Source organism: Malus domestica, chromosome 15 (assembly GCF_042453785.1).
Source record: "Malus domestica chromosome 15, GDT2T_hap1".
Lineage (NCBI taxonomy): Eukaryota > Viridiplantae > Streptophyta > Magnoliopsida > Rosales > Rosaceae > Malus > Malus domestica.
Genome location: NC_091675.1, coordinates 35,815,340 through 35,837,690, shown reverse-complemented (window position 1 = coordinate 35,837,690; position 22,351 = coordinate 35,815,340). Strand labels below are relative to the sequence as shown.

At 37.3% G+C, this 22,351-nt stretch overlaps 2 long non-coding RNA genes across 2 annotated transcripts; both read left to right on the top strand.

The window, feature by feature from the left end:
* The first annotated feature begins 13,172 nt into the window (after positions 1–13,172).
* LOC139192332 (uncharacterized) lies at positions 13,173–15,858 on the top strand. Its single transcript, XR_011576415.1, has 3 exons — positions 13,173–14,096; positions 14,716–14,773; positions 15,666–15,858. It is a non-coding gene; the product is annotated as an uncharacterized lncRNA (long non-coding RNA).
* Positions 15,859–15,995: 137 nt separating this feature from the next.
* Positions 15,996–22,345, top strand: LOC139192331 (uncharacterized). The gene is made up of 3 exons (XR_011576414.1): positions 15,996–20,583; positions 21,203–21,260; positions 22,153–22,345. It is a non-coding gene; the product is annotated as an uncharacterized lncRNA (long non-coding RNA).
* The last annotated feature ends 6 nt before the right edge of the window (positions 22,346–22,351 follow it).

Here is a 22,351-nt window from a genome sequence, read left to right as displayed (position 1 = left end):
CTAAACTGGGGGTTAGTACATTGAAGAATAATTGTTTTACTGGTACTTATATATAAACTTGGTCCACTCATGCTTTGTTTTCCATCCCCTTCAGGACTTAGAATCGACGGATACAATCCTGGCGTCAAGGCATTCCCGCATTGGTATCTTCGAGTCTTCTCAGTGTAGGACCCATTCCTTTGTTCGTGCCTTTTCATAATATTCCTTCCACGGTATTCTTGATTATTTGTATGCTCTAAACACGTTCCCACAATTGTGTATTCATATTAGTTAAATTTACGTGTTTTTATTTACATTCGTTCTTTCTTCATAACATGCATACATGTTAATATGGCTTCATCACATTCGGGTGTCGGCCAGCAAGTGCCTACCCTGGTGCTTGGAGGATATAGGGGCCTGGCATGTCAATTTGGTATCAAAGCATGGTTTGTTCAGAGCATACTTAGGATCGTCTCTTACTCTAGTAGTTTGTCGACCTTGATATCATTTGGGTGTCACGGCTTTCATTTATTGGTGCTTTTTCGGCATAATTGTGTAATCTTCGTGTCGAGATTATGCCTCATCAGCGATGTAATTGATTAATGAATGACTTTCAACAATGGACCGATACTCTGCGACATGCGTTCCTTAGGAATAACGGGCACAGTCGGATTTACATTGAAATGATGTGACACTGGAAAATCTTAGTAGAATAGAGTTTTGATAAGACCAGAAGATCTAAATCGATAATGATAATCTATGACTTGCATTCCCTAGGAATGGCGAGTAGAGTCATATCTATATGAAGATTGCTCGAGACATCTGAAGTTCGTGTTGGAGAAAATGAGGAAGCATAAGTTGTAAGTGTAGTTTATCAAGTGTCAGTTTGGTGGGATCGAATCAATGTTCTCGAACTTGTTGTTGCTGCTGAGAGAATTCGTGTGGACCCTTAGGATATTTCTCTGTCATTATCTTATCAACAACATTCTTGCTTACTCCAACAACAAGGTCAAGATCACTAAACATCGACAATCAGCTTTACACCAAATTCTTCAAACATTGTTTTTATTTAGATTAAATACTTCTCTTAGGAGACTCTTTTGTAGCAGACGTTGTTCTTATCAATTTACAAAAAAGTTACGACTGTTGAAAATTTAAATCCTCACAAGGTGTTGTGAAATAGGAAATTTTGGTGACGAAATTTTCTTAATGGGGGTAGATTGTAATGACTTGTCCCTGATTCTTACGAAACATGGAACGTCAAGGGAAATTTTGTAATTTCACTTTGGTTAGGATATTTATTTTAAATTTTATCTTTAGTGGATCTTGTTGGTGTGCCAGTGGGGCCCACCCATTTGTTTTGTTCTCCTGGCCCTCTCCCTTTCTTCTCACTCCCCGTGAATCACATCCCTTATGTCTCTCTCATCTATCCCTTTATTAACTCTCTCTCATTCTCACTCACCTTCCCTTCTTCTCCTAGAACCACCACAACTCATCGTTTTGGCAAGCACCTTCACCAACCACCACCACCTTAAGGCCTTCCTAGTCACGATCTCAAACCCAAGCTAAGGCCGTAGCACTCGACAGTGGCTGCCACTGTTCACGTTTCCTCCTCGACATATTTCGATGAGTTCTCGTCATTTTTCACTTTGGTAAGTCTTGAAAACCATCTAGATCTTTGTAGATCGTGTTTATGAGTGAGTTTGGGACCTTTTTGAGTAGTTTTGGTTGCTGTTGGACGCAAAAATAGGTTTGGAGTAATGAACCCAGTTATCGGCAGGGGATGCCGTGACTTTCAGGCTATTTTTCAGCCAACTATGGCCACGACACAGCTCCAAATTGGTACAAAACTCTTCTTCTCATTCTAAGCTTCATTTCTATAGCTATAACATCGAAAATAGTGAAGAAATGAGCTCAAACAAAGCTCTAAAACATTTTCCTAGATTTTGGCCAACCCACGGCCTGAAACTGGGTCGACCCGACCTGCAACCCAAAATCGTATCCAAAACCCAGCAACCAGCCCAACCCCACAACCTAAAATCCAGATCCTACCTGACCCGAACCCTATTCCCAGATTTTGAAAGTCAACGCGTTGAGGGATGTCATGGTTGGTGCATGGAGCACACGAGCCTCCACCAGAGGTACTGTGCTCTGCAACCGTCCACGGTGGTGTCGGCGACTTTTCGGCCAACGTTTTCAATCATGACGTCTGTTTTCCCAAATTCAGTCATTTTAATAAAGTTTTATTAATTGGTCCCATTATGTGCTTAGGTGTGTTTGTTAGGATGACCTCATCTTCTCTAGTTTGCTCGGCTCTTCGACGACGGAGTATCTGTGAGTAGACCCCTTCCAAAATGCATGATTTAATTACTATAAATGCATACATGAAAATCATGATTTTTATGAAAACGTTTTATGAAACATTTATGAGTAAATCGTGAAGGGAAATCTATGAGATTCATGTGGGATTTCTAATGACTAGCATGCATATACAATTCAAAATTTATATACGAAAGCAACGGAAGCATGTTATCAAATAATATCAAAGCTATAGTCATGCAAATCCCCTTCAAGGTTCATAGGTTTATATATGATGCATCAAAACATTTGAGTAAAGAACAAAGTGTAGGAATAGATCTATACCTCTTGATCTAGATTTTAGACCAAGGATGGACCACCTCCAAGCCCTTTGTTCCTTGAACTCCTTGAGCCTAGCCTCCCTCCTTGCCTCCTCCACTTTGTTAGTATGAGTGCTCCTTTGGTTCTCCTTTAGTCTCCAAAGAGAAGACCTCTAAAGATCCACACCCACTAGTGTAGTGAGATGGATGGAGGAATGACCAAAAGGGTGAAAAGATGATTAGCTAAAATCACCCTTAAGGTGGCCGGCCTTTGGTGTTGAAGAGAGAGTAATTTTCTTTTTCTCTTTAGTTGTTTTGAACACACAAAAACCCTAAGTAAAAATATCTCTATAAAGTTCCTTATATAGACAAAAAGAAACCTAGTCAACAACTTGACTTTCACTCTCTCCCTTTCCCTTTAAGTGACCGGCCTTTAGTGTTTGGTTTGGGCTTTGGGCTTTTATTATTTCAAGTCATCCTATGCTTGAATAAAAGCCCAATGGGTCTAGGCCCAATGGGCCCAATTAAACCCGAACGTTTCTTTAAGCCCAAAATGATCTTATATCGCTTTTATGATTTCATTAGACTTTCTAATTAATCACAACACTTAATTAATCCAATTAATTATACCCATCATCCATTAGTGGTATCACTACAAGAGTGTATCGGTGTACAATCATTTTAGGTTCTAATTAGCAAGGCAGTGAGGTGATTGGCACCAATCTAATTGATTATATTTAATCCAATCACTTAGTGAATTAAAACTTCCTTTTAATTCACCTTCTTCTTTGACTACTACATTTAATCATCTAGAAGAACTCACAAGCCATGAGTGACATCTAACCATATATCATGGCTACCCAAGCTAATGTAGAATTTGTTCGGAGAACCTATTCAGTTGGAATTACAATGTAATTCGATCCTTCTCTAAAACAATACTCTTAATCACATCATTGGGGTATGGATATATTATGTCAAACCCCTAATGTGATTACTCCTTCTTATATGATTCAATTGAGTCGTATAGGAACGCTTTCCTTTATTACGCTCGATACTTCGGCCGAAGATTCCAGAATCATATCTTAGAGTATTCTTCCTCTCTTAACGAAGATTAGAGATTCCTTGTTGCGCATTCACTTGCCTTCACGACTAAGTGGCTTAACCCCAACTATGCCGTGGACACCCGCGAATGAGGTGACTTTGACATAATCAAAGATTAAGTACTTAACCACAAGACAACGACGATGCCTCAGGTCAAATGATTACTTACATTATTCCAACCATAAGAGTTACTTGCTTGACATGTGAGTAGACCTCCATGCAAGTACTCTCGTTCGATTGTGTTCAGTGAACTCATTCCCTTAATGAGCACCTACATACTTGTCTTAGTGTCACTACACGAATGGGATGAGACTTTCCATCCTTCCAATTGAAGCGGACATAGTATGTACCGGTCTATGCATTGTCAGTTTCCCTCCGACAATCCTATGACCAGGAACCTTTTGGACATGATGATTATGTGAAGAAGGTCTCTGTAGTCTAACATCATTAGATTACTTCTTCAATCGATCCATTGTCCATGGATTCACTATTTAGGACATATATCGTTCATTGAGATAGTCCTAATTAGTATCTTTGCCATTTGATGTATAAGAGTCATCTATACATCCATTCATTTGTCCTGAAAGGTTTCTTCCAAAGATTGACTTTCAGGGCATATTTCCAACAATTCGGATTTACGCTTTATGAAATATCATGCTTTATCGAATTTATGTTGTCTGTGCTTACTTAGTGGATATTCATTTATATATGCCTTCGGGCGGGTGATGTAGGGCCTTCAGGTGAATCATACTTATATATGCCTTTGGACAGGTGATGTAGGGCCTACGGGCGAAAGATTTATATATGCCTTCGAGCAGGTGATGTAGGGCCTTCGGGCATAAGATTTATACATGCACAACAGATCACTCGATTCATAGAATTCACTTCCCTATAAGAGGAAGGTCATGACACAAAATGAATCCATACTCAATCCTTATCTTAAATCATTTCCATCTCATGAGATTAATCCGAATTACTCCCGAGACTTGAAGTTCTTGGTCCAGTATACTAGTTTGGATGAGACAATGGAATTGGAATGAGATTATCATTGATGAAGTTTTCACTCATATGGTAGCTATCGACTTAAATGAAAAGTGAAGATATTGAATTATCACCGTTGATTAGTGACAACGTAGAACTGATTGGACAACTGAAATTACAAACCAGGTTAAGCCAAAGTGTGTTTGGACATGTAGTTCCTACATTTCCCAAGGTAACCATGTTGTGTTTGTAATGAGATGAATGAAATAGTGTGATATGATGCACGCTTTATGGTGCAAGATTTCTTTCAAACGCTCTGTGATTGATTGCAGCATTATGAAATGTGGTTAGTGTTTCTCCATAGGGGATATTAATATGGAGATCTACATGTAAGTTCTTGAAGAATTACATGGACTGGTTTAAATAGTTCCAAACCACGGAACACTTTCTCAACTTGTTTGAGGCATTCACTTACGGATTGAAGCAATCTGGCAGATGTGGTATACCCTTCTAAGTGATTATTTGATTAGTTAGGGATACAAATTATGCCCTTGCGTGTTAAACTATGAAGTCTTATTTTGAATTTCTAGAGTTATAGTTTATGTCAAATGACATAAATCTCACAAAGACTCTAGAAGAGCTTGAGAAAACTGTCTCGCACCTGAAGACGAAATTTGAGATGAAGGATCTCGAAAAAAACTCATTTATACCTTAACCTGAAGTTCAAATTTTGTTCTTACGGTACTTTGATCTACTAGTCGAACTACACCCCGAAGGTGTTACCTTTTGATTATACATATGATCTTCATACGCTATATGCAAATGAGACCCTTGAAGAGGTTATAGAATCCGAAGTTCCATATCTGAGTTCAACTTTGCGCTTTGTTATACTTGGCTCATTGTATTAGATAGGACATCTCCTTCGATGTTGATCTATTAGTAAAGATGCAGCATCGCTCCTACACGCATCCATTGAATTGGTATTAAATACGCTTCCAACTACCCTTAAGTTACTATGGATTTCGACTAATTACAATGCATCTCGAGTGGATCCGACCCCCTTGATCATGGGAATGATGCTTGTCGTGTTTGTTATGTTGACGATGGTTACTTACCAAACCCGCACAAAGTACATCCCCGAATGGTTATGTTTTTACCGTGAGAGATATCGCAATATCTTGAAGGTCCACGATATGACCTTAGTTTCGAAATCTTCGAACCGTTCCAAGACTCACCTCTTTTCACTTCGCCATACATGAGACATGGTTGAGAACTCTTGTTGAGCATATTCGAAGTACTTGTTGTTTTCATCCATTGTTGAGTCCCGACAATGATTCATGAACACTATGCCGCATGTATTCACTTGACCAAGACATGATACATCAACGAAGTTAATGCCAAGACATATTGCGTCTACATCACATCAGCAAAGCATCAGGAAATTGAAGTCATGCAAGCCGATCCCAAACAACCTTGCCGACCTCTACATGATGTCACTGCTGAAGTTAACCTTCCAGAAGCTTGTTTGAGAATTTGGTATGCCTAACTATTCATATGCAATGCTTATAGTTCTCATTTGGAAGTTCTGTCAAATTCAAGGGGAGTATCCAGAAGTATACTCACTTGATCTTAATGTACTCTTTTTCCCTAAGCTTAGGAGCATTTTCCCACTGGGTTTTTGTTACCTAACTAGGTTTTGACGAGGCACCCATCCAGGGCTGGTCATACCCTTGAGAGCTTTCTACTTGCATCCAGAAGACGTATAGTTTTGACTTAATACAACTTCTCACTTTTCTCCTTAGTCTATGGGTTTTTATCCCACCTTGGGTTTTACCATAGCGAGGTTTTGTGAGTTTTACCTTTTATGCATTCTTTCGTTGATTTGAGACTTACATTCACTCATTGTGCTGATGACTTCATCAACTGTACTTACTTCATCGCTGAAGACCTGATATGTGATTTAGTTGAGTATTTACACACTCAACGAGAGTGTTGTAGTCCTATTAGATTAAAGATGTGATTGTGTAAATCTTAACATATCTAGATATCCTTATGGGATTCTACCATATCGCTTAGACTAGATATTATCCTATTAGAGTTGTAATCATATTGGGGTAAAGAATTTACCTTCCCTACTACTATAAATAAATGCACAATGGGGTGATATAACACACACCTCACAATTACACATCTCTCTCTTTCTTTCTACTGTGCTGCACCCCCTCTCTCTGTGGCCTCCATAATTGTTCAGTAAATTATGCCTACAACATAAACAACAAAAACCATTGCTTCTAGCTAAATTTCTTGATGATTTAACCAAATTTTGTAAAAATATATGCTTATGTAAATATATATATATGAATATACCACCCTAATAATTTTTTTGCTCCTAATTTTTAAGACCTCGGACAATCGCCCAGCTTGCCCTAGGCCAGGGTCAGCACTGGATTGAAAGAGTCCATGTGGAGTATGTGTGTGAAATCCATTAAAAATGCTATGAAAATATTATTTGAAACCCTGTAACCTCGTTCTACACCCAATGCAAATTTTTAATTTGCAATGTCTTTATTACCTTATTGTACAATTACCATCAAGTACAAGATGAAACCAACAATAAAAAATGTTTATCAATAAACCCACACCCAACAAGATGATTAACAATAAAAAGTATTTATCCATAAACCCACACCCAATAATCAAACCTAACTATCGTGTAGTCTTTCTTCTACGTTCTATTTTGACAAAAATCATAAGATGCTTTCTTAGAGAAAAACAAGCTCTTCTTGAAAGACAGATGCTGATTTTGAAGTTTTTGATCCTCCAACTAAGGTATGAGCCACTTAATACTACAGTCTAGTGGCATTCCTCTTCACTTGTAAGTGAGAGGTCTTGGATTCGATTTTCGCCAAAGACAAATTTGAACCATATTATTGCTAGCCCATTGTGAGCCTAATTCCAACCCCTCCCCCTTATTGTAGATTAAATCATTTGTTGAAAAAAAAAAACCTAAAGTATGAATCGATTCATGCAAGTTTTTCATTTTTTGGTTTCAATTACTTTATGAACCCTAAGAAAAAATGTAGCCAATGTCTAAGAAGCTTTCTTGCACATGTTTCACTCAATGTTCTATCGCTTAGTGTTAAAAGCTTTCACTTTAGGAATTTAATTTGTCCTATTATTTGTATTATCTCTCTAATAAAAGTAGAATTTACCAACATATGTGGGTCCCAACTCTATTAGAAAGATAGTATAAATAATGGTGCAAGTAGTTGGTGTTCAAGTTCATTTCGAGTGCAAATATTAGGATAATATAGTGGCACAAGTAAGGGTGTCAAACCTTAGGGACTGATAAACAACTTAGTAAAACCTTTGACTCTTACATATTAGCATCAGTTAATGACTCCTATTATTTAAAATTGGGGGGTTTAAGTAATTTTGGAAAAGAAATAAAGACAAAAAGAAAAGGAAAAAAATTAGAACTATCTAAAAATAAACCAAAGACATGAAATAGGTTAGAAACATTTTTAGGACATAAATCTGACTTAAAATGAGTTATGGCGTTCCCCTAAACATTCATGAATCAATGAGATGATCTTTTAACTTATCCATTTCAAATGCACAACTAAGATGTTCACATATCTAGCATGGCATATAACTAGATTGTATGAATCCTCACCTTCTTTGCATGTTAGATGCATGGCATATACATCAAACTTATATTTGTAAGTGCAACCTAGCATGGCATATACTCAGATTTAGCACCTAGAAACTCGTTAAGAACGAAGAGGATTATGAACATCACATGAACCCTGGAACATGACATTTATCCTAGATTTTCATGGAATCAACTACCTAACCACATGTTGCTAAGGAATGAAAGAAGATATGGCGGTCATCTTTATCATTCTCAACAGAAAGCAAACATAAACAAGGTAGCTAAGCTTGAAAATATGTGCTTGAAACAATTGAGACAGAAAACTGATTCTAGCTTGCAAATGAAATTGATAAACTAAAACTGCATCATAACATTAATTCAATCATGTCTAGGGCTTCAAAGCAGCCCTAAGTATCCATAACCTAAATTAAAAATATAACAAAATACATAAAAAGTTAGGAAAGCTAGAACCTAGAAACGGCTCAAGGTGGAGGACTTCTCCTCCTCTTTAATGTTGTGTATCTCCTCCTTTTCCTCCTTTAAATTCTGTATATTTTTCTCCTATTAGAAGGCTTAGGAGTTTTCTAACATCTGACACATTTACATCCTTAAATAGATTCTCATTTATAGCTCATTACAATCAGCTTTTAGTATAGGAGTAACTAAAAACTACAAGCTGTAAAGACCATCAGAAAGAAGACTTCCAGGGCTTTCCAACCATATATGGCCCATTTTCTAATTTGTTCTGAGAACTTCGGGGTAAAGCTCGCAAGTTGGCTGTTCTGCAAGGGCCTTTTCTGACGGATCTTGGGCCACTTGTGGGCTATGGTTTGGTCTTGGGTGAGTAGGGCTTCAAACTATCCATTCTAGGCTCTTAGACCATCTCCAACAGTTGGGCTAAAAACCAAATTTTCTAGCCCGAAAAATTTAGCTTTTAGCCCAGAAACAGCTTTTCTACTCCAACCCTTATGGCCTAAAATTTTAGCCCAGGATTATTAAAGAATAAACTTAGGCTATTTTTTTTCTTAAATTAAATTTTTTTTAAATAAATATCTAGACTATCGTAAATTAATTTTATGAACATTTTAATCTAAAAATATTTAAATTCAGATAAATATTGAAAAATCACTAAATTTTCCACAAATCAAGCCTTCAACTTTCACCAATCTTTCAAACCTGGGCTAAATTTTCGCTAACAGAAACTCATGCCAAGCACAAAGCAACATCTTCTCACATGTCCAATTACGACCTCTAATATGCTCTCTTGCCATGTTGAACATATTTGGACATGGAAAGAAATGGTAGAAAGATAAATTGGAAGAATTGTAAGAGAAAATTGAGGTTTGTGTGGATGTTTGAACAAATACATAGGTATTTATAGAGTTTTTGGGTGAATTTTGAGTTAAATCATTTTTTTAATTATTTTAGCAGTTGGATTTAAATTTGGACCGTTAGATCTTCTTTTTTTACCGTTAGATTTGATTATATTCGATCTCAGCCATTGGATTCAATGAATTTTAAAATAACATATTCTAAAAAAAATGAAATTTGAATCTGGACCGTTGGATCAACCAACGGTCCTTAAAGCCCAACCCTTGGATGTGAATTATAGCCGTTGGGAATATGCGGGTGGCCGACACACAACCTGACAACGGGGCCCACTCTGTCGAGAAACCCTTGCAAGCCCACCGTGTAGGGCGTGTTGGCGTGTGGCCAGGGCGAGACTGGCCCAAGTGCCAACGAGTCCACTCGCATGGGGGGAATTTGGTGGGGGGGGTGATTTGGCCCAGCTTTAACATTTGGCTTTTAGGCCAATGTTTTAGCTTGGGTTGGATGGTGTTTGGGGGGAATAAATAGGGAAATTTGGCTTTTAGCCCATTGTTGGAGATGGTCTTAAAATATTCAAAATAAGATTATTCCTTCAAGCCCTTACTTTCATCCTGAAATACAATACAAACAACAAAATACCTTGTGATGCATAGAGATTTTAAGTAAAAAACCTAAGAAAAAGAGGGCGTAAAATTATAACTTTATGCACTCAACAGTTGGTCAATTAATTAAAAGTAAAACGACAGGTGAGAAACTAATTTGAAAAGGTAATGCTAGGGAAACTAAATTTGCAAACTAAACGATGTGTCACCAATGGAAATGAACACATATATCAACGCTTAAGTAATGATTCAATTATCAACTTTCATATCATTTAGTTTACAAAATTTAGTCTCCCTAGCATTCCTCATATAATTTCACCAATAAAAAATACTGAAAATATGACTTTAGCTCCTGAAATTTAATTTTTTCCACATAAAATCCGACATAAGTTTTTTACTCGAATAAAACCCATTAACTAGATTCCACATCAGCAAATTCATTAATTATATTTGACTTTACACATTTAAAAAATTTTTATGCCCAAAACACCCCTATTTGAATGTTTGATTTACACAATTAATTGCATACAAATTGTAAAGGAGAATTAATGATTCCACAAAAATTAAAAAAATAATAAATTCATTGCCTAATATATAATAACAATAAAACATGCCTAATAATGTAGTAATACAAGCTTAGTTAAGTCAATAAAATTATATTTTACATATAAATGTAGGTAAATTATTTCACACACACATATATAACAAACAAACAAACAAAAAAAAAAACATGCTTGATATACAAAAAAATTCATGCAAAAATACTTACCTACATAATAAAGCAAACCCAATATATGCAAAGTACATGCAAAATAATATACCTACATAAAAAAATGTTATTATTTTATTCAATACTAGTTTACCTATTATTTGTACATATAATAATAAAATGTGCCCAATATATATATATATATATATGATGATACATACAAAATAAAATACCTACATAATGGAGATATGTTATTTGATTCAAAATTAATTTACATACAAAATAAAGCAATTGTATTTTATTCAATATTAATTTACCTATTATTTGTACATATATCTTAAAATAATAAAATGTGCCAAATATATGTAATAATACATGGAAAATAAATTACCTACAAAATAAAAGAATATTATTTGATTCAATATTAATTTACCTAAAAAATATATGTTATTTGCTTATCATAAATTTGAATATAGGTAGATTAATTAGTTTAATATGTTTGATCATATATGTAGTACTGTGCATGTGTGTGTGTATATGTGTGTGTGTGTGTGTGTGTGTGTGAACGTATAGTAGTATTATATATATATATATATATATATATATATATATATATATAGGTAAACTCTATATGTGTGTGTGTGTGTGTATATATAGGTAAACTATATATGTATATATATCTATATATATATATATACACACACGCATATATATTGAGCTTATGGTGTGTGTGTGTGTGTATGTGTATATACATACATACATACACGCATATATATTGAGCTTATGATAGTAATATATACATTTGAACGTATATATGTGAGTAATAACATTTATTGATTTTATTTTGAATATTGTGGTACAAATTGTAAATATTTTGTAATAATACGTCAATTACTTCTATACTTGGCAGTCATTTTTAAATTTGAGTTTTATTTGGATTTTTATAACTAGGTGGGTTTTTGTCTAAGAAATAAGAGTTGCAAGAGTTTATATCTAAAAAACCCTAAAAAATAAGAAGGATAACCAACACTTAAATAATAATCAAATCATCAACTTACATGTCATTTAGTTCACAAAATTTAGTCTCCCTCGACAACTACACGTCGACACCTACCGACTCCAAGCCCAACTACACCCCCTCCCTTGACTCTATTGCCCATCACTTTTGTTCCCCAAGCACCCCAAATTTCCCCAATTCTCCTCCCTTTCAAGCCCAACACTTAATATTGATGGGGACGTCAATGTCAATCACTGAAGTTCTGGGAAAATGGGTTCCCTTAGAGCATCTCCAAAGGAGATGTCAAAATCCTAGGTGGAATGCCATTGTGCATATTTGACATCAAAACTCTCCCCAACCAAAGTATTATTTGCTGACTGGATTTGAAGGCTTAGAGCATCTCCAAAAGAGACGTCAATTTCAAAACACCAAATTTTAATTTGATGGCTGACTTGGTAATTTGACATATTGTCAATATTTTTTCCTTCCACCCGATATGCCAAAATTTATTGCTTCATTTATGTTTTTTTTTAACAAAAATAATAAAAGTTGGGTTGTTGTTGGTTTAAGAATGATAAAATATACTTAAATATGCTAGCATTTAAGGTAAGGTGAGTAGAATGCCTTTGGAAATAGCAAAAATCATTTTTGAAGGCAGCTTCAAATTTGACATCTATTTGCCTATGTCAGCTTAGCCTTTTTTTTCATGTCAACTTTGACATCTCGGTTGGAGTAAATGATATGTCATTTGTTATATGTGGCATTTTGATATCTCATTTGGTGATGGTCTTAGATCATCTCCAAATGAGATGTCAAATTTTGAACATAAAATTTAAATTTTGACGACTTATGTGGTACTTGACATCTTTAAAAGTTTTCTTCTCCAACCGATATGTTAAATTAAATTATTATTTTATTATTTTATAAAATAAATTATTAAACTAATTAAAATTTAATAAATGACCTTTAAAAGTTAATAAGTAATCTGTTCACCTTCCTTAATTGAAAAGAAGAAAAAAGTAGGATAATTGCATCAGTCAACTCAACATTAATTATAATAAATGATTAAACTAATTAAAAATTAATAAAATACATTTAATAATTAATAAAAAAAACATTTGAAGTTGTTGTCAAATTTGACATCAACCTCGTGTGCTGCCAATCTATGTCATCGCCACATAGGATTTGGCACTTCTGTGACAGCCCGTCCCTAATTTTAAGAATTTTTAAAGTTTTAATAAAGGATTTTACAAAAATGCCCTTCGAGGCACGCACATCATTCGAGGTTAATCGTTGTGTCGTGCCATCTAAGATTTGTTTTCTTGACATATCCTCGTAGTACTCGTCGTTACGGACGTGTGGGCGCAGACGGTTCGTGATTTGGAGTTATATCGAAGAAGTTATTAACGTTTGAAATTTGGAATTTTAAGGAATTATAATTTTAGTAAAATATAGAAATTCTTTTATTAAAATTTGGATGGCCCAGATTAAAGGATTTTGAAATGGATGGCTGGGATGAGAAAAATGAAAGTTTTGTGTGGGTGTGTGCGTGGGAAGAACCAGAAAACAGAAAAGAGGAAGAGAGATTGGGCAAAAACTGCCCAATCGGAGAAGAAGGAGAGAGAGCGAATCAGAGGCAGAGAGGGGAAGAAACTGACCAATCGGAACAGGGAAAGGAGGAAGGGAGAGAGGGTGAGAAGCGGAGGAAAAGAGGAAATGGGTTGGGGAGAACCCGTGGGTCGTTTCGACCCGGCGGTGCCCACGCCCAAATTCGATGGATTTCGTCCAAATTTCCGACGAATTGAGTCAAGGTACCACTCCTAATCATCATCTAGGCCTTCCCTCTTTACGTTTCACCCCAAGAATCATTGAATTTCGTTGTGATTTCGCGAAGAACACCCCTACGGGTGCCGCGACCCTTTTGTTTAAATTCTCCAAATTTTGAAATGTTTTCTTTCAATTACTAACACCTTTAGCATTCCTTTAGGACCCAGAACAAAGCCCAAGAGGTAATTGAGGCGTTGGAACAAGTTTGAAGGTCGAATTGGAAACACCCAAATTCTAGGGTTCTTCACGGTTTTGGTGAAATTGAAGCACTTCCAGGCCACATTGGCCTTGGTCTCAGGTATGAAAGTTGTTCTACTCATTGAGATCTTCAAATATGCAAATTTTGGTAATTTTTGGAAATAGTTGAATTTTCCGGCGAGCCGGGGGCGGCCAACCGCCACCCGCGGCGGCCCGCGCGGCGGCGCGTGGCCAATGGCCCGCCAATGTCATTATTAGCTTGTGATTAAGGTTCTAGGTTCTGTTTTGATAATTGATGGACGTAAATTGAATAATTGAACCTAAGTTGGTTACGATTCGTGGTTAGATGAAAATGTGAATTGACGATCCGACCGTTGGATCGTCATCAAACTTTGATACGTTGTAATACGTAATATTTGAGGATTATAGGAACTTACGGATTGGGAATCCGATTTACGGATCTTCTGGAATTGAAGTTGTAAGTTCATAAAATAGAATGTTAACCGTCACTTAGTTTTGGAAATTGACGAAGATCCGACCGTTGGATGGTAATGAAATTTTAGGATGTTGTCCTAGAGGTATATTGTGGACCTCTGGAAGTTACGGATTTGAAATCTGAATTGCAGATCATCCGGATCGAACTACGTAGTGACGTGTCTTATATAAGTTATGTATTCTATCGGCAGAATTTCTGAGGTTGGATTTGATTGTTGTTCTAGGCGCTAATCGTCATGACGCCTTGATGTACGGTGCTAGGGAGTTGTGGGCGAACTCCAGGTGAGTGGGCAGTTTTGTTTTCGTATTACCTATATACTATTGTTTTTCCCAGAAAAAATGCTTTTATGCGAAATTATGTTTTGAAAATGCCATGCATAGAATTATTTGGAAAATGTGAATTTCATATGAGTTATATGATTGATATATGATGCATACATGTTGCATGGTGCTGTGGAGGCACAGGTAAGTCAGGTGAGTTCGTTTATTCATTGAATTGTTGTTGTTGAGATGTTTGAGCTCATAATCTGCACCCTAGGTGTTAGTGCTTATATTATTCACCACACCGCACGCTCGCCTTGGATCCAAGTAGGTGGATGTCGTACAGACCATGTGAGGGTTCCGACATGCCAGTCGTACAGACCATTAGAGGGGTTCCGACTGGTGGGTGACCTTAGATATGCGCGCTGATGATATGATGAGAGAAGCACTAGAGCGTATTTTACACCTTTCATCGTATAGACTACCTTACGTAGTTCCGAGTGATGTGCAGAGTAGGGCCGTATAGGTCACTGTGGTGACTCCGGCTTAGTGAGATATTGAGCTATTGAATTAATCGTATAGGACCAACTGCAGGGTCTCCGATTGATTCCTTATTTCACCTGATTTATATTTTGATTTATGGCATGGCATGTTTTTCTTGAAAAATGTTAAAGATTTGGGATTCAAGCTTTGAGATTTCATATGGTTATATATCTATATATATATATATATATTTCTGAAAAGTGTTAAAGGTTTGAGATTTGAGCTTTTTGCTTATATATATGTTATATATATGCTATTTTCTGGGAAAGTATACAGGTTTTACGGTGAGGGGTTATAAATGTTTTAAATGAAAAGTCTTCGAAAAACTTTGTTTTACTGACCCACTCAATTTTGTTTTGCGCCCCTCCAGGTTCAAGTTAGCAGAGCTTTGGTGGCCACGAGGAATCCAACGGTGTTCTGACAGAATTCACAAAAGTAGGACTCACCCTCGGGTGTGTTATCTTAGTAATTGGAATTTTTTTTTAAAGCTTCCGAACTGTGTAAATGGTTACGTCACTCTCACGTGACGGCCAGCACGCCCCCCTTCGGGACGGGGTGTGTCAGTTGGTATCAGAGCCTAGGTTGCAATTCTGGACATCTTGATAATTTCCTAGTGTCTTCTGTCAGAACTATACCGCCTCGTAGCGAGCCACGTAGTTCGGATGAGCCTAATTTCCCTGATATAGTAGTTTGTGGGGAAACTATTGCCATTGTGATTCAGTCTATTATCTAAAGGGACCTTTTGAGACTGGTTATAAGTTAAATTTGAATCCCTTAGGGATATGAAGGACCTAAGGGAGCAGATTGATGGCTTAATCAATTGGGAAAAGGCGTTTCAGATTATGCAAGGTTAAGGGAATTTTCCTCCCGATAGGTAGGTCGAGATGATTACCTAGTTTTTGAGTGATGAATCTGCATTTTGATGGAGATAGGAATGTTATCCGACAATATCGGAAGGACAACTGTTTGGAAGTTGTTTAAAGAATTGTTTAAGAAAAGTTTATTCCCCCGGCATATTGTGATGGTAGTAAACAAGAAATTGCAAATGTGAGACGAGGAAAATGACGACAGATGAATATTATAGAAAGCTTACAGACTTGCCTTATTTCCATTCTGATGATGTTGTTAATTCGGTCGAGGTGTTATGTCGTTTTTGGCTGGATGATAAGAAGAAGTTGCGTTCTTTGGCGATCACTATCCATTGTACTTTTTACCAAGAGTTTACGGGATGCTGTTGGGCTTTGAAGACTTTGAGAATATGATCAGCGAGAGTAAAGAGGAATAAGAAAGGAATGAGAATCAGAATAAGACGATAAAGTTAAAGATTCATCATATCAAAGACCTCGGAGGACTCAGAGCTTCAAAGGAAGTGAAATTAGAGCTAATTTTCCCAGCTTAAGTTTTACTGCCACTGGTCAGAGGCGAAGTGATAGACTTACTAGTGATCCCAGATTTCTGAGACAAGATGACTCTGGTAGAGGAAATGTATAATTGTGTCAAGCTAGATTGCTATGGGGAATCAGTTAATTTTTGTTGACCTGGATGACCAGAGGTTACTTTTGGGGGTAAGTAAAGTGGAGTGAGTTATGCCATTATTCCTGTTGAGAGAGCAAAGAAGATTGTTATGAAAAGGCTGCCAAGATATTGAGTTCATATGGTGCTAAATGATGTTGATCCTAATAGTATGGAAGATGTAAAGATGGTTAGACATTTTCTTGGTGTATTCCCAGATGCCTTACCTAGATTGCCGCCAGGCAGAGATGTGGGTTTTATTATTGAATTGTTTTTAGGTACAAATCCTATGTTAGAGATTGGTTCAGGTTGAGTTAAAAGTTCCATTCAACTTATTATATCACATTGGAAAAGCTCCGGGTTATTTGTGAGGAAGAAAATGGACATTAAGGCTAGGCATTGATATTATGTAATTGAATCGGGTAACGATTGAGAGCTGTTATCCATTGTTGTGTATTGATGATTATTTGATCAGCTCTGAGGCGCCTGGGTACTTTCTGAGATTGACTTGAGGTCTGAATGATATTAGTTGAAGATTAACAGTGGGGATGTTCATAAGACTGAATCCAGGACTCGTTATGGTCATTTCAAGTTGGGAGGCCATACGGAGTGACGAATGCACCTGCTACTTTTATGAGTTTGCTGAAGGAAGTATTCCAGTGATATCTGGACCGGGTTGTTATTGTTTGCCATTGACGAGATTGATAAGATTAGAGCAGTGCATGCTAGATATTTAAAGTTGGTGTTGCAAAGATTGAGGGAACGTTGATGTATGCTAAGTTTAGCAAATGCTAATGTTGGATAAATTAATTATATCTACTTAAGGTATTCAAATGGATTCTTAAAAGAGTAGCAACGATTGAGAATTTGGAACAATTGCGAATTGTGACTGAGGTTCAGAGTTTTCTCGGATTAGCAGGATATTATCGATAGTTCGTCCAAGATTTTAATTATTGCTTCGCCCTTGGCGAGATTGATGAGAAAAGAGGTTAAGTTTGAGTGGGATAAAAAAAAAAAAATTGTGAGTAGAGCTTCAGCAAGTAAAGTATTCCCTCACTCATGCATCTGTTTTCGCACTCCCAGACGATAGTGGTAATTATGTGGTCTATAATAATACTTCTTTGAATGTACTTGGATGCGTGTTGATGCAACATGGTAGGATGATTGCCTGTGCTTCATGGCCATTGGGATCTCATAAGATGAATTACCCTAATTATAATTTGGAATTAGCAGCTATCATCTTTGCTTTGAGAATTTGGAGACATTGTCTTTATGGGAAGAAAAGTGCATGATTGTTACAAATCAAAAGAGTACCCAATATCTGTTTATTCAGAGGTATCTTAATCTTAGGCAACAAAGGTGGAATGAGTTGCTTAGTGATTATGATTGTGTGACGAGGGTGGTCAAGCTAATGTTGTGGCTGATGCATTTAGTAGGAAGACCCCAGTGAGAATTAATGCTTGGTACGCTTGCTATGTTCATCTTCTTGTGGATTTGAAATCTACTGGAGTAAAGTTGAGTATCAAAAATCGAGAAGAAGCCTTACTTGCTAATTTCTAAGTTGGACCCATTTGGTAGATCGTACTCGATACTCGAGCGTTTGACGAAGAAATTCAAGAATTTATTTAAAGCAAGGAATAACGGGAAAAAGAAGGACCTTAGAGTTAGAGAATCAGATGGCAAGCCTATGCAAAAGAACAAAGTGTTTATGCCTAATGGTGTGGAATTAAAGAAAGCAATTTTGACGATGTACATTATTCCACTTCTACAATGCATCCCAAAAGTACTAAGATTTATCATACCGTTCGTTCATGTACTATTGACGGGTATGAAAAGAGGAATGGCGAAGTATGTTAGTAGGCGTATCATCAGTCATCAGGTTAAAGCAGAAAGAAATAAGTCTTTTGGAATAATGTAGTCATTTCCCATTCCACGGTGGAAATGGGAGAATATTACTATGGATTTCGTGGACAAGCTTCCTCGTATACAAAATAGTTAGGTTGGAATTTGAATAATAATTGATCGGCTGGTGACGTCAACGTATGTTACTTCAGTATGAGAACACCAACCTTTCCAGACAAGCGCAACATTTATTTGTTTGTTTTATGGAAAAAGAGATTTGGGATCTGTTAAACTTCTTGGGTATGTTGGTCCCTTCAGTTTGTTCCCTAGAGTAACGCCATAAGGCCGTGTAAAGCTATGTCTTGTGTTTCGAAATTGTTAGAATTGGGGACGGATAGTATTCAAGGCCCTGAGTTAGTGGATGAGACTATTCGGAATATTCAAGTAATTAAGTCTAACCTGGAAGTGGGCCAGGATCGGCTGAAGAGCTTAGCAGACAAACATGCCACTGACCGGATGTATATGTAGGTGATCGAATGATTTTGAAATTATCACCTTGGAAAAGTATGATTCGTTTTAAAAAAGAAAAACAAGTAAGTCCTAGATACGTCAGACCATCTGTGATCATTGAACGAGTCAGTGAAGTTACGTACGGGCTGAGTTGCCTCCAGAGCCGATGAAAGGGCATGATATGTTTTATGTTTCGATACTTCGACATTAAACCTCATATCCTTCACGAGTGATACCTTCTCAACCTTTGGAAGTCAATATGGATTTGACGTATGATGAGGAGCCAGTGCCTATCTTGTATTAGAAAGATGATGTACTGAGAAATAAGACTATGAGTTTGGTGAAAGTTTATGGAGGAATCTTTCAGTGGAAGAAGCTACTTAGAAATCAAAGAATCGAATGAGAGAGATGTGTTTCGGGCTGTTTCATGGATATTGATGGATTGTAAAGATTGTGTAAATTTCGAGGACGAAATTTCTGTAAGGTGGGTAGATTGTGACAGCCCGTCCCTAATTTTAAGAATTTTTAAAGTTTTAATAAAGGATTTTACAAAAATGCCCTTCGAGGCACGCACATCATTCGAGGTTAATCGTTGTGTCGTGCCATCTAAGATTTGTTTTCTTGACATATCCTCGTAGTACTCGTCGTTACGGACGTGTGGGCGCAGACGGTTCGTGATTTGGAGTTATATCGAAGAAGTTATTAACGTTTGAAATTTGGAATTTTAAGGAATTATAATTTTAGTAAAATATAGAAATTCTTTTATTAAAATTTGGATGGCCCAGATTAAAGGATTTTGAAATGGATGGCTGGGATGAGAAAAATGAAAGTTTTGTGTGGGTGTGTGCGTGGGAAGAACCAGAAAACAGAAAAGAGGAAGAGAGATTGGGCAAAAACTGCCCAATCGGAGAAGAAGGAGAGAGAGCGAATCAGAGGCAGAGAGGGGAAGAAACTGACCAATCGGAACAGGGAAAGGAGGAAGGGAGAGAGGGTGAGAAGCGGAGGAAAAGAGGAAATGGGTTGGGGAGAACCCGTGGGTCGTTTCGACCCGGCGGTGCCCACGCCCAAATTCGATGGATTTCGTCCAAATTTCCGACGAATTGAGTCAAGGTACCACTCCTAATCATCATCTAGGCCTTCCCTCTTTACGTTTCACCCCAAGAATCATTGAATTTCGTTGTGATTTCGCGAAGAACACCCCTACGGGTGCCGCGACCCTTTTGTTTAAATTCTCCAAATTTTGAAATGTTTTCTTTCAATTACTAACACCTTTAGCATTCCTTTAGGACCCAGAACAAAGCCCAAGAGGTAATTGAGGCGTTGGAACAAGTTTGAAGGTCGAATTGGAAACACCCAAATTCTAGGGTTCTTCACGGTTTTGGTGAAATTGAAGCACTTCCAGGCCACATTGGCCTTGGTCTCAGGTATGAAAGTTGTTCTACTCATTGAGATCTTCAAATATGCAAATTTTGGTAATTTTTGGAAATAGTTGAATTTTCCGGCGAGCCGGGGGCGGCCAACCGCCACCCGCGGCGGCCCGCGCGGCGGCGCGTGGCCAATGGCCCGCCAATGTCATTATTAGCTTGTGATTAAGGTTCTAGGTTCTGTTTTGATAATTGATGGACGTAAATTGAATAATTGAACCTAAGTTGGTTACGATTCGTGGTTAGATGAAAATGTGAATTGACGATCCGACCGTTGGATCGTCATCAAACTTTGATACGTTGTAATACGTAATATTTGAGGATTATAGGAACTTACGGATTGGGAATCCGATTTACGGATCTTCTGGAATTGAAGTTGTAAGTTCATAAAATAGAATGTTAACCGTCACTTAGTTTTGGAAATTGACGAAGATCCGACCGTTGGATGGTAATGAAATTTTAGGATGTTGTCCTAGAGGTATATTGTGGACCTCTGGAAGTTACGGATTTGAAATCTGAATTGCAGATCATCCGGATCGAACTACGTAGTGACGTGTCTTATATAAGTTATGTATTCTATCGGCAGAATTTCTGAGGTTGGATTTGATTGTTGTTCTAGGCGCTAATCGTCATGACGCCTTGATGTACGGTGCTAGGGAGTTGTGGGCGAACTCCAGGTGAGTGGGCAGTTTTGTTTTCGTATTACCTATATACTATTGTTTTTCCCAGAAAAAATGCTTTTATGCGAAATTATGTTTTGAAAATGCCATGCATAGAATTATTTGGAAAATGTGAATTTCATATGAGTTATATGATTGATATATGATGCATACATGTTGCATGGTGCTGTGGAGGCACAGGTAAGTCAGGTGAGTTCGTTTATTCATTGAATTGTTGTTGTTGAGATGTTTGAGCTCATAATCTGCACCCTAGGTGTTAGTGCTTATATTATTCACCACACCGCACGCTCGCCTTGGATCCAAGTAGGTGGATGTCGTACAGACCATGTGAGGGTTCCGACATGCCAGTCGTACAGACCATTAGAGGGGTTCCGACTGGTGGGTGACCTTAGATATGCGCGCTGATGATATGATGAGAGAAGCACTAGAGCGTATTTTACACCTTTCATCGTATAGACTACCTTACGTAGTTCCGAGTGATGTGCAGAGTAGGGCCGTATAGGTCACTGTGGTGACTCCGGCTTAGTGAGATATTGAGCTATTGAATTAATCGTATAGGACCAACTGCAGGGTCTCCGATTGATTCCTTATTTCACCTGATTTATATTTTGATTTATGGCATGGCATGTTTTTCTTGAAAAATGTTAAAGATTTGGGATTCAAGCTTTGAGATTTCATATGGTTATATATCTATATATATATATATATATTTCTGAAAAGTGTTAAAGGTTTGAGATTTGAGCTTTTTGCTTATATATATGTTATATATATGCTATTTTCTGGGAAAGTATACAGGTTTTACGGTGAGGGGTTATAAATGTTTTAAATGAAAAGTCTTCGAAAAACTTTGTTTTACTGACCCACTCAATTTTGTTTTGCGCCCCTCCAGGTTCAAGTTAGCAGAGCTTTGGTGGCCACGAGGAATCCAACGGTGTTCTGACAGAATTCACAAAAGTAGGACTCACCCTCGGGTGTGTTATCTTAGTAATTGGAATTTTTTTTTAAAGCTTCCGAACTGTGTAAATGGTTACGTCACTCTCACGTGACGGCCAGCACGCCCCCCTTCGGGACGGGGTGTGTCAACTTCG